Here is an 11,337-nt window from a genome sequence, read left to right as displayed (position 1 = left end):
CCTCAACGACATCCAAGATGTAGGTTTCTTTAATATTTCCCATTTTGATATTTTTAGGTCCAACCATTCTTGTCTGTGTCTCACATAATGGATGTCTATGGTCACCACCTCAAAGAGCATGCACAGAGGAGTCAAAATTAATCAATTCCCCATCGTAAGTACACATTGATGTCCTAAGACACGAAAAGAGCGGTTGTACACACAACCACGTCCAACTGATCTGAGTGCACGAGTGCTTCCCGATGTGACTTGCGCTCTTGGCTTTAGTCTGTGCAAGCACGGAAAGCCCCGGATGTGCTCTCTCGCGCATGCACATCACTCATTGTTTTTTTATTTTTTTTTATCACTCATTGTTTACCACACGCTACGCTACCAATTTGCACTGTATGAAATATAATGCAGTAATTGTAATTAATTAATTTGTTTATAACGCACCCTATAATCGTTGTGATTATAATAAAAATACAACACATTACTCACTCTATTGACAGCGTGCCATTGGGTCCCTCTGGCATTGGACGTCGCCTCCAGTTTATACATGGCATACTACACACAACGTGCAAAACGCTGGGTCTCAACAGTGGAGAAAACTCAGGATCTTCAGTCAGGCAGGTGTGTGATGCAATACTGTCAATGCCCTCGTTGTCGTCTTGTTGTTCCATTCGTGACAACATATGCTCTCCACTTCTGTTGGCATCTCACAACACTTGCTACTAAAACACCACCAATTTTGAAGAGATCTCTGTCTCTCTGAAGCTTGAAAGGCATGCTGCTGCTGTCTCCATAGAAACCAAGAGGAACATGATGACGAAGTTCTGGAAGGAACATTCCAAGTTCACAACAGTAGAGGAGATGATGCTGGATTCAAACGTTCAGGAACTAAACTGACCCGGCACGAGCTGCCAGAGATTATCTCCGTGCTCCCTTCTCTGGCTGATTCTGATGTGCTGGAACTTGGTGCTGGAATTGGGTCAGTAATCGCATCGCCTTTGACTTTGGATTCTGATGAGACCTGCAGATTTCTGATGTTTGGGTTAACCATATGAACAAGTCCAAGTCATATTTCACCTTGAAATCAAAATAGCTGTAAATGTTTTGCATAAAGAAAATGAGACCCGTTTCTTTGCTGTAATATAATTTTTATGACAGACTGTCCCAAATTCAATTACCGTGAATGATGCATCCAGATATTTCACTTGAGAGCTTTTTCTGTCATTCTCAGTATTTTCAATGCACTTGTGATTCTCAATAGATAGGATAGCTTTCATATTAGAAATATAATCATTCTAAACTGAAGGCATCACCACAAAAACTACCATAATGGATGAAAACGACATTTTTTACAAGATATCACAGATATATATATATATATATATATATATATATATATATATATAAACAAAACAATGTAAAAAATAAATCAATAAGCCGGGCCGCATTAATGCATAGGCTTACCTGGGCTTAAGCCCAGGGCTCCGGGCTGGGGGAGGGGCCCGATGATGCCGGAAAACCGATTCTTGACTCGTGAACGAGTCATTATCTGGCTCGGCTCAGTGTTCATCTCTCTCTTCACACCAGTTCAGTCAGTGTACTGTTTGAGTGCATGAATTACTCCGGGATATTGGTTTGTTTTAACTCCGAGGGAGTGTCAGCCAAATTTAAAAAGTTAACCGCTCAAGTCATTTGCGGATTAATGCGTATTGGAGACGCGAACCATTTATATTCAGTTCGATTTGGTGAACTGGTTCAAAAAGATCCGGTTACAGCAAACGATTCATTCGCAAACTGGAGATGACAAACTGCTTTGATTTGAACTCTCTCTCAAAATAGACACAGAAGAGAAGACAATGCTGAATAAAGTCATAGTTTTTGCTATTTTCTGACCAAAATGTATTTTCGATGCTTCGAAATATTCTAACTGACCCTCTGATGTCACATGGACTACTTTGATGAGGTTTTTCTTAACTTTCTGGACATGGAGTAATCCGTACACACAGCTTCAATGGAGGAACTGAGAGCTCTCGGACTAAATCTAAAATATCTTAAACTGTGTTCCAAAGATAAATGGGAGGTCTCACTGGTTTGGAACGACATGATGGCGAGTAATGATATGATTTTATGGTGAATTATCCTTTTAAATTAGAAAACAATATTTTGGGGATTAAAGCTCTTCACATCTGGCAACTAGAAGCATGAACGCTAGTGAAGACTTCTTAGCAAGGAAAGAAAGCAAATGCCAAAAAAAAAAAAAAAACACCTTTCAGGATAAATGAGCTGATTTAGTGACTATTATTCTTAATTCATTGAGAAAGGTGGATATCGTTATCAAGATTAGAATATCTGTAACATTCATTAGACTTGTTTTTGAGAAGACAACACGGTTTGCAGAAGGTGCAGACAGCTGATGCCATTGAGTCCCCATGACATAATGTGGTATATTAGGTCTAAAATGGGTTAATACTCCAAATGTCCAGTTCTCATGGAGAGGAACTTACTAAGCACTGATGCCAGAACTCAGTTATGAGAGAATGCCAAATGATACACAACTTCCAATCAAGCTATTTTTTTTTTTTATTTAAGGGAAGGAGGCAGAGTGATCATTTTTAACTGTTGTAGCAAAAAGAAAAAAAATCCTTATGAACAAAAGCACTGAATTTAAGAGCTCCTGTAGGTGTTATGCAGAATTCCTGTAAAAGTTTCAAAGACCACAATTTCCCTGACCACTTCTCTGACCACTTCCCTGGCCAACTCCCTGACCGTAGCTGCTTCCCTGACCGTAACCACTTCCCTGACCAAATCCCTGGCCGTAGCCGCTACCCTGACCAACTCCTTGACCCTGGCCAACTCCCTGGCCGTAACCACTTCCCTGACCGTAGCCGCTTCCCTGACCAACTCCTTGACCCTGGCCAACTCCCTGGCCGAAACCGCTTCCCTGACCAACTCCTTGACCCTGACCAACTCCCTGGCCGTAACCACTTCCCTGACCGTAGCCGCTTCCCTGACCAACTCCTTGACCCTGGCCAACTCCCTGACCGTAGCCGCTTCCCTGACCAACTCCTTGACCCTGGCCAACTCCCTGACCGTAGCCGCTACCCTGGCCAACTCCCTGGCCGTAGCCGCTACCCTGACCAACTCCTTGACCCTGGCCAACTCCCTGGCCGTAACCGCTTCCCTGACCAACTCCTTGACCCTGACCGGCACCCTGGCCGCTTCCCTGACCCCTTACCTGAAAAAAAAAAAAAAAAAAAATAATAATAATAATAGGGTACTACCTACTTCTAATCCTACATTCAAAGACTGAGAGTCACTAATTTCTGCATTTCTTCAGGCGGTGTAATAAAAAAATAAAAATAAATCAACAGATTGTCTCACCTAGAGTTACATCTGCTATGTTCAAGATTCCAAACAGACACAATAAAACAGCACAAACGAGACATACACTCGAGTGATCATCCTCCCAACCTACGATCTCACAACCTCTGCTAGAAAAAGAGCTGAATTAGCTTGTCAGAAGAAATGGACAGTGATGGACACAAAAATAAATGTGTTGTTATAACATCATGCTCTGTAAAGGGGGTTTTAAAGAGCCAAGAAGATCAGGGCAACTCCAACCCTGATCAAACTCGCCTGTAGCTTTCTAGTAATCTGAATGGAAGGCCTTGATTAGCTTGCTCAGGTGTGTTTGATTGTGGTTGGATGAGATTAATGCTGCATTCAACCCATTCACGTTTTTGGTGTCTCTCTTATCTGATGTACACATTTGAGGTCTTGGAGTCTTCACTAATGAGTTGATGAGTTAAATCGGGTGCGTTTGAATAGGGAGACCTCTAAAAAGTGCAGTGTTGGAGGTTTTCTGGGACCAGAATTGGGAACCACTGAGATTCAAGATTCAAGATTTGTATTCGTCACATACACAATTATATAGAGCATAACCAGCAGTGAAATGTGAGTCAGGTCCACTCCACGGACAGAGTAATCATTAAAGAATACATCACGGATGAAATATACATAAATATAGCTATGAAAGAATTATAGCCAGAAAGGAATAGGAATATCAGATAGTTGACATGGTAAGCAAGTTTGTGTATATATTTTAATAAAAAATGAAAAACTAAATAAAACGAATAGCGATACATCTGTTAGTGGCTGCAGTGTGTCACGTGACAATCATGCCGCGTCGCCATGGAAACAAGGGGTCAGTTAAAATATTTGAACTTACGCGTTGAAAGGGTTTTCTAAGTAAACAACAATAGCCCAAGTTTAGTAAACATTTTTTATTGAGACTATAAAAAATAATTCTGCATCTATTTTTAGGTGTGCCAGCTGCCACTGTGGGTGGCACAGGCACACCCGTGGCTACGCCACTGAGTAAACAATACAAATATAAGAATAGAATATAAAAAAGATGTATACTGTAGAATTAGATAGAATGGAAAATAATTTGCATGAAAGTACACTGTCGTGATGTGGTTCAGTAGCGCAGCTTTTCCACATTCCAGGAGTTTCTAGATGACCAGCTGTACACGAGAATAGGAATCTTACATTACGAGAAGATGTTCGGATCAGGATACATCAGCACAGGTCGCATCAGCACGACCAAAGTCAGGGAAGCAGAAAACATAGGCTCGCACATCTTCAGAGGTGTCATGTGAAGTAAATAAAAAATAATAAAGAAAGAATGAAAAGTGTACTTTTTTAAAATGCCCTCCCCATCGAGAGTGTATGTTAGGCTAATAATATTACTATTCAGCAGTTCAGTGAATGACACGTTAATTTAATAAAGTATTTTTAGATAAAATATTACCACTTTGTTTGCTGGCTTTGCTCTGCCAATGAAAATAGTTCCATAGCACAGCACAGCAGAAACATTACAAAACCGAGCAATATTTGGTCTTGAATCATTCATTGAATTGTTTTACTCTAATTCTTTGAATTAATGATTCAGGCAGTCACTTCATTGTTTCTGTCCTCATTTTTTTATACAGTATATATATAAGTTGAATGAATGGTGCAAAAAAATCATTTATAAAAACAGCCACTTGTTTGGTCCCCGGTGAGTATGTATTTTTGAACGAATCTGTTCAAATGATAAATGATCATTGAAGGATTCAATAACTCATTTATAAAGACAACAGCTTGTTTTATTTCAAAATAAATCAGCGTTTTAGAACAAATCACGGTTAAATGATTGATTTAAGGACTCATTTGATAAAACATGCTTGAAAATTTATTTTTGATCTAATCTGCTGAATAAGGATTCATTGGCTCCTTTGTAAAGATTACCACTTATTTCGTTCTGAATGAATAGGGTTTTTGAACCTCATTGTCGCCGCCTAGTGAAGGAACTGTCACTTTCAGAAAGGTGACTGAGGGTGCTTTCACACTTGGTTCACTTGCCTGGTCCGAACCCAAGTTCGGTTGCTCCCCCCTCCCCCTGCCCCTGCTGGACTGTGTTCATATTATAATATTTGAGTCCGAACCGCGGTTCGCTTGCGTCATCAAGCCAGCAGCTGTTTACCCCGTTGCTTGCTAACGACAGCGCAGGAGAAGGCGGCAAATGCATAACATTACTCTCTGCACTTTAATGTATTACGTTTTTGAACGTCGGTCTTACGAATGTACTGAAAATGCTCTAAAGAACAATGAAGGTGAACATAGGCTACGTTCTCACACTGCAGGCTGAAACGACCCAATTCCGATTTTTTTTGCCCCTATGCGACCTGTATCTGATCTTTTCATGACAGTCTGAACGACACAGATCCAATCTTTTCAAATGTGACCCAAGCCACTTGGGTATGTGGTCCTGAATCCGATACGTATCCGATCTTTTGAAATGCGAAAGGCTTTTGAAAGGCCAAACTCGAGGGCTCTTATCGGAACCAGGCGGTTTACGAAAACATTTCCAGCGAAATGGCCGAGCGTGGTTACAAACTATCTTTAAAATAACTTTAATAATGCAAAAAGAGCTCCGCTGTTGACTACACTGTTGTTGACATCCATGTTTAACGTTAGCTACTTCCGCAAACAACGTGTGACGTCGTTGACCATTGAGTACTCTTCTGCGCATGCAGGTCACTTCTGGGTCATTTCACGTTCACACAGGAGATCACAAAAGGTCGCATTTAATTGGAAATGTGAACAGCCTAGCAAAAAAATCTATTTCTTTCAAAAAATCGGAATTGAGCATTAAGCCCTGCAGTGTGAATGTAGCCATAAATTAGATGTACAGCTCTCTGCTTGCAGCGCGTCAGTCACGCTCATCAGGAAAGTGAGTGAAACCCACAGACAAACACACATTTTCATCAAATAATTTGTCATTTAAACCGGTTCACTTCCGCGATTTGGTACGATTGCGTTCACATAAGCAGCAAACCGTACCAGAGTTCACATGAAGCGTACCCCGGACCACCGTTTTTAAGCGGACTCGGGTACGGCTCGCGGGTGCGCATCCGAGTACGGAAGACAGCGTTCACATCATCCAAACGAACCGAACTCTGACATCAGTCGAACCCGGGTGCGCACCAAAAGTGCTAGTGTGAAAGCACCCTGAATAAGTATTGCATCACGTCTCAGACTTTACTTTGGATATCAAGTAACAAACAAAGAAAGTACCAAAACTGTCTAGCAGACTGAAGTGTTTGCTAGACAGTTTTGTTTCACTGTCTCACTAACTCTTTAACCATAATTAAACATTATCAGACATAAATTCAGTTGCATTTGTATTTCAGTGTGGTGCACATTCTGATCACTTTCACATTATCATTCACAGCTGTAGTTCCTGATTACTGTTGCACATTTAATTAATAATTTACTGAATAATCTTTTTCATTGACAGACCTTTGGGGTGGAGGTTCTAGGCATGGACCTGTCATTAAACATGGTGGAGATCACCATGGAGAGAGCCGTCAAGGAGAAGCTCCCATTAGTAGGTTGGGGTTTTTTAGCTAACACCCTAACAACCACATAAAAATGCGGCAAACTAATCAGAACGGCTTCACAGCATATAAACACTGTAGCAACCACCCATTACACACTTGTAAATCCATAGCAAATGCAACAACTCAGAATAGCTTTGGAACTGCATAGCAGCACTCTGGCACCCACCTATAACAACTAAGTTATTAATACATAGTAACTACCCAGTAACCACCATAGCAGCCACCTATGACATCCTGGCAACTGAATAGCAACACCCTAGCATCTTGGCACTACGTTTTTTCCACAGAAAATCTCTTTCAAAATGGTAAATAGTATTATATGGAATAAAAAGAGTACATACATTCTAAATTTGTATCCACCTTATTCTTCAATGTGGCCTATGGATGTGATTTCCAGTTCATTAGCCGCTGAATGAAAATAAGGAGAAGAATAACAATGTGTAGTAAATGGTAAAACTGTTTGCACTACGAACCAGTGTGTTCATATTTAAGATAATACATTTAAATAGTATTGTAAGACACACCAATTTGCAATATCAAGCTGCAAAACAAGCTGTTTTGTACAGCTAAAAATAGCTGGATGCAGATGACGACGGAAGCCAGACCCATGAAAATCACATAAGGCTACATCCACTCTTACAGGAAGAACAAAGTGGATAGTTTTGAGAATGAACAGAGCTGCTTTCTGGGAAAGCTTTGAGAGTTGCTCTGCACTCCCTGATAGTAGAGTAACCGTCTGTCCTTTCTCTACAGTTGCAGTTTGAGGTGTCAGATGCTACAAAAAGAACGTTTCCTGACAGCACCTTTTAATGTGGTTTACAGCAGAGACACAATTCTGCACATCGGGACAAACTTGACCTCTTCAGAAAGTTTTATGTGAGTGTTTACTCAGGTAAACACCTACATGTGTGCATGTTTTCATGCCTTTCACTTTATATGTTGCAGAAGTAGCATACCGTATATTTGTGTGTGTGCATAAGGGTTGTGTTTATGTATGAGGATATAGAAATGGTTATCTGTGTGTTGTAGGTGTAAATATACTATCATTGGGAAGCAGGTGTTGCAGTGTGTAGGTGATTGTGGATTTAACAGTTAACATCACCTTGAGCCTTCTTTCTTTTTTTATTAAGACTCTAATGAGATGACACATTATGTATGGCTTACAAAAACAAGCCTTTGCTTTTGTATTGAACTATTGGGGATAACAAACTAATCCAATTAATTCTTATCAGTGACTACTGCTGTGGAGAGAAGCCTTGGTCTCCAGCGTTTCAGGATTACGTTAACCAGCGGGGATATATACTTTACACACCACAGAGATACAGACAAGTACAGATCACATAAAATTATAGTGTACTATTAAAGCTTGCTTGGACTGAGATTTAGTATTGATTATGTAATGCTGATATCAGTCACTACAGTGCTGTAAATTCCAAAAAAGCTGGCACAGGAACAAACAACTCGTTTCTGCTCATGCTGAGTGTGTTTGTGTGTGTTTTTCAGTTCCTGAGCGAGGTGGGATTCAACAATGTTTGTTCTGAGGACAGAACCAAGCAATTTATTCAGGTCATAAAGGCTGAACTGCAGAAATCCAGGGAAATGAAAGAGGAGTTTATTCAGGTTAACACACATGCAATGTCTACATTACATTTACAACCACACATTTGCATGCTGTTGGAGGAAATATTTCCCCCCCCCTTTTTCCCCTCCTTTTTACTTTTACATACAATGAAAACATGTTTCACTTTCATTTAAGGAATAGTTCATCCAAAAATGCAAATGCACTCACCACCATGCCATTCAAGATGTAGATGAGTTTGTTCATGGGATCAGATTTGGAGAAATGTAGCATTACATCACTTGCTCAGCAATGGATCCTCTGCAGTGAATGGGTGCCGTCAGAATGAGAGTCCAAACAGCTGATAAAAACATCACAATAATCCACAAGTATTATTTTGAAGAGAGGGCACATATTTTATCCAGAAGCAACAGTTTAAAGTTGAAAATGTCTTAATGATAGATTTGTATCTTACATACATGCAGCTTTTAACTTTACAAGCTATTATTAGATTTTTTGCAATCACGTGATTCTGATGATGTGTGAAATTCTGATGAAGGGCAGGAAGTGAAAGCAGGATGGATGAGATGGAGGAAAGTCCATACTGTAATGGTTTAAACACTATTAAAATAGAAACGTATAAACAGAAAATCATAACTTATGTTGGACGTGATCCTAATGTTATAAAAAGGAGTGATTTTTAAACTTTTTCAACGTGTCTATGTGTGCCGTATGACATTGAGTGAATTCTGACTCATGCTGAATGTGTGAGAGTTGGTAGCCCTGTATCCATTTATATATTTCTTTATTAATATCTTAATATATTATATCTTATGTAAACCATTTTCACAAACGAGCATTGTCTGACTCGGCTCCTCCCAACCACAGACACAGGTTTACAAGCCACCTTTCTTGCATTTTTCAGTCGATTTCAATTCGTACCGATAAATGTTTCTTGGTTTGACTGATTTGAGCATCCATAAACAACACGAAACATAGACATTTTGAGTTTCTGCTAGCGATTCCTTTATTGAAAAATTACTTCCTGCCCTCCAGCTGCATTTTTATCAGCTGTTTGGACTCTCATTCTGATGGCACCCATTCACTGCAGAGGATCCATTGGTGAACAAGTGACGTAAAGCTATATTTCTCCAAATCTGTTACTATGAATCCATTGTCATGTTTGATAGCCTGGGTGAGTACATTTTCAGAACACTTCATTTTTTTGTAAACTATTCCTTTATATATTGTTGGAAAGGAAACAGCTTCTTAAATGTTGCACACTTATACTGTGTACTCTCTCTCTCCAAAAGAGTTCTCTCAGGAAGACTATGACGCTGCTGTAAACAGTTAGACAAAAAAAAAACAACAACAGCGCTGTGAGACTGGAGACCAACGCTGGGGGCTTTTCTATGTCTCCAAAAGAATGAGAGAGAGCAACAATCCAACTAATGATCAAATTCAAAATCAATATATTTTAGATGCTATATAAAACGTGTACAACAGTACAGCGAAATTTGAGTATTTTCAGAGCTGTAAGGCTGACATATACTGTCATGCAGCATAAATGAATGAAATTCAACTTTTCTATATTATTTTTGTTTGTTGTTTTGATTTTATACGCTTGTGCTTTTAGTGTGTTTAATACAATTCTCAAAATCTCATATGAAATGAAAGTCTATGATTTAAACACCTGTTATAAATCTTGGTGAACTTTATACCTTATTATAAACTGCAGATAAACACTAGGGGTGTAACCATTCACTCAACTCACAATGCGATATGATTCATGATACTAAGACAAATTATTAAAGGGGTGGTTGATTAGCTTTTTTTCGAACGCTTGATTGTGTTTATGGGGTGCAGTGAAATATGTGTTCATATGAACACATATTTCACTGCACCCCATAAACACAATCAAGCTTTCGAAAAAAAAAAAGCTATTTAAAAAATAAATATTTTACCTTTACTCTACACTGCTCTTTCCATTCGCGTCAAAACGGTCTGCTGAGTTCCTGGTTCCATGAAGCCCCTCCCTCATAATAACCTAATGGGCTCTGATTGGTTAGGGGGTTTAGTGTGTTTGTGATTCACTAACTGCAAGTGTTCCGTAAATGTAACGCAGCCTTACCATTACAGGTAGTTGCCTTTTCCCGGGATTTATGTAAAGATGGGTTAGTGATTTTACAAACCCAGGAAGAAATTGACCCATACTCAGAATTTGTGCTTTGCATTTAACCCATCCAAAGTGCACACACACACCGTAAACACACCCAGTGGGCAGCCATTTATGCTGCGGCGCCCGGGGAGCAGTTGGGGGTTCGGTGTCTGGCTCAAGGGCTCCTCAGACTTTGTATTGGTGGCCTGAGACTCAAACAATCTTAGAGTTAGTAGTCAAACTCTCTAACTACTAGGCAACGACTTCGTTAAGAAGCTATTTTTTTTGTCCTTAAACAGTGATTTCTGCAAAAGAAAATATCTCCCTTTGCATTGAACTTTGAGCATCTTAACTTTGCAGATGTTGTTTATGCTTTAACAGCAACATTACACACTTATTAAAGTTCAAAGTGAAATCATATCACAAATCATGCACATTTCTTTGTCAAATCTAAATGAAAAATGTGAAATAAATCCCAAATCAAATAAATGTAAAAAAAAAAAAAAAGAAAGAAAAAAATATATAATAATAATATCTACACATGGCAAATGAGTGAATTATGACTCATTTGAAAAGAATGACCAATCAGAGGTGTTCAAGGACCAGCAGATCTGTCTCTGACTGTGAATTACAAAACACTAGAAAATAGAAACATTTGATGTTCATTTCACAAACCTATTAGG

General features: G+C 39.3%; 1 pseudogene; it reads left to right on the top strand.

Annotated features, from left to right (window-relative positions):
• The first annotated feature begins 538 nt into the window (after positions 1-538).
• LOC113091919 (uncharacterized) lies at positions 539-9,988 on the top strand (annotated as a pseudogene).
• Positions 9,989-11,337: the final 1,349 nt, after the last annotated feature.

Source organism: Carassius auratus, unplaced genomic scaffold, assembly GCF_003368295.1.
Source record: "Carassius auratus strain Wakin unplaced genomic scaffold, ASM336829v1 scaf_tig00214358, whole genome shotgun sequence".
NCBI lineage: Eukaryota > Metazoa > Chordata > Actinopteri > Cypriniformes > Cyprinidae > Carassius > Carassius auratus.
Note: the sequence above shows the minus strand (reverse complement) of the source record. Positions and strands in the feature narration are given on the sequence as shown.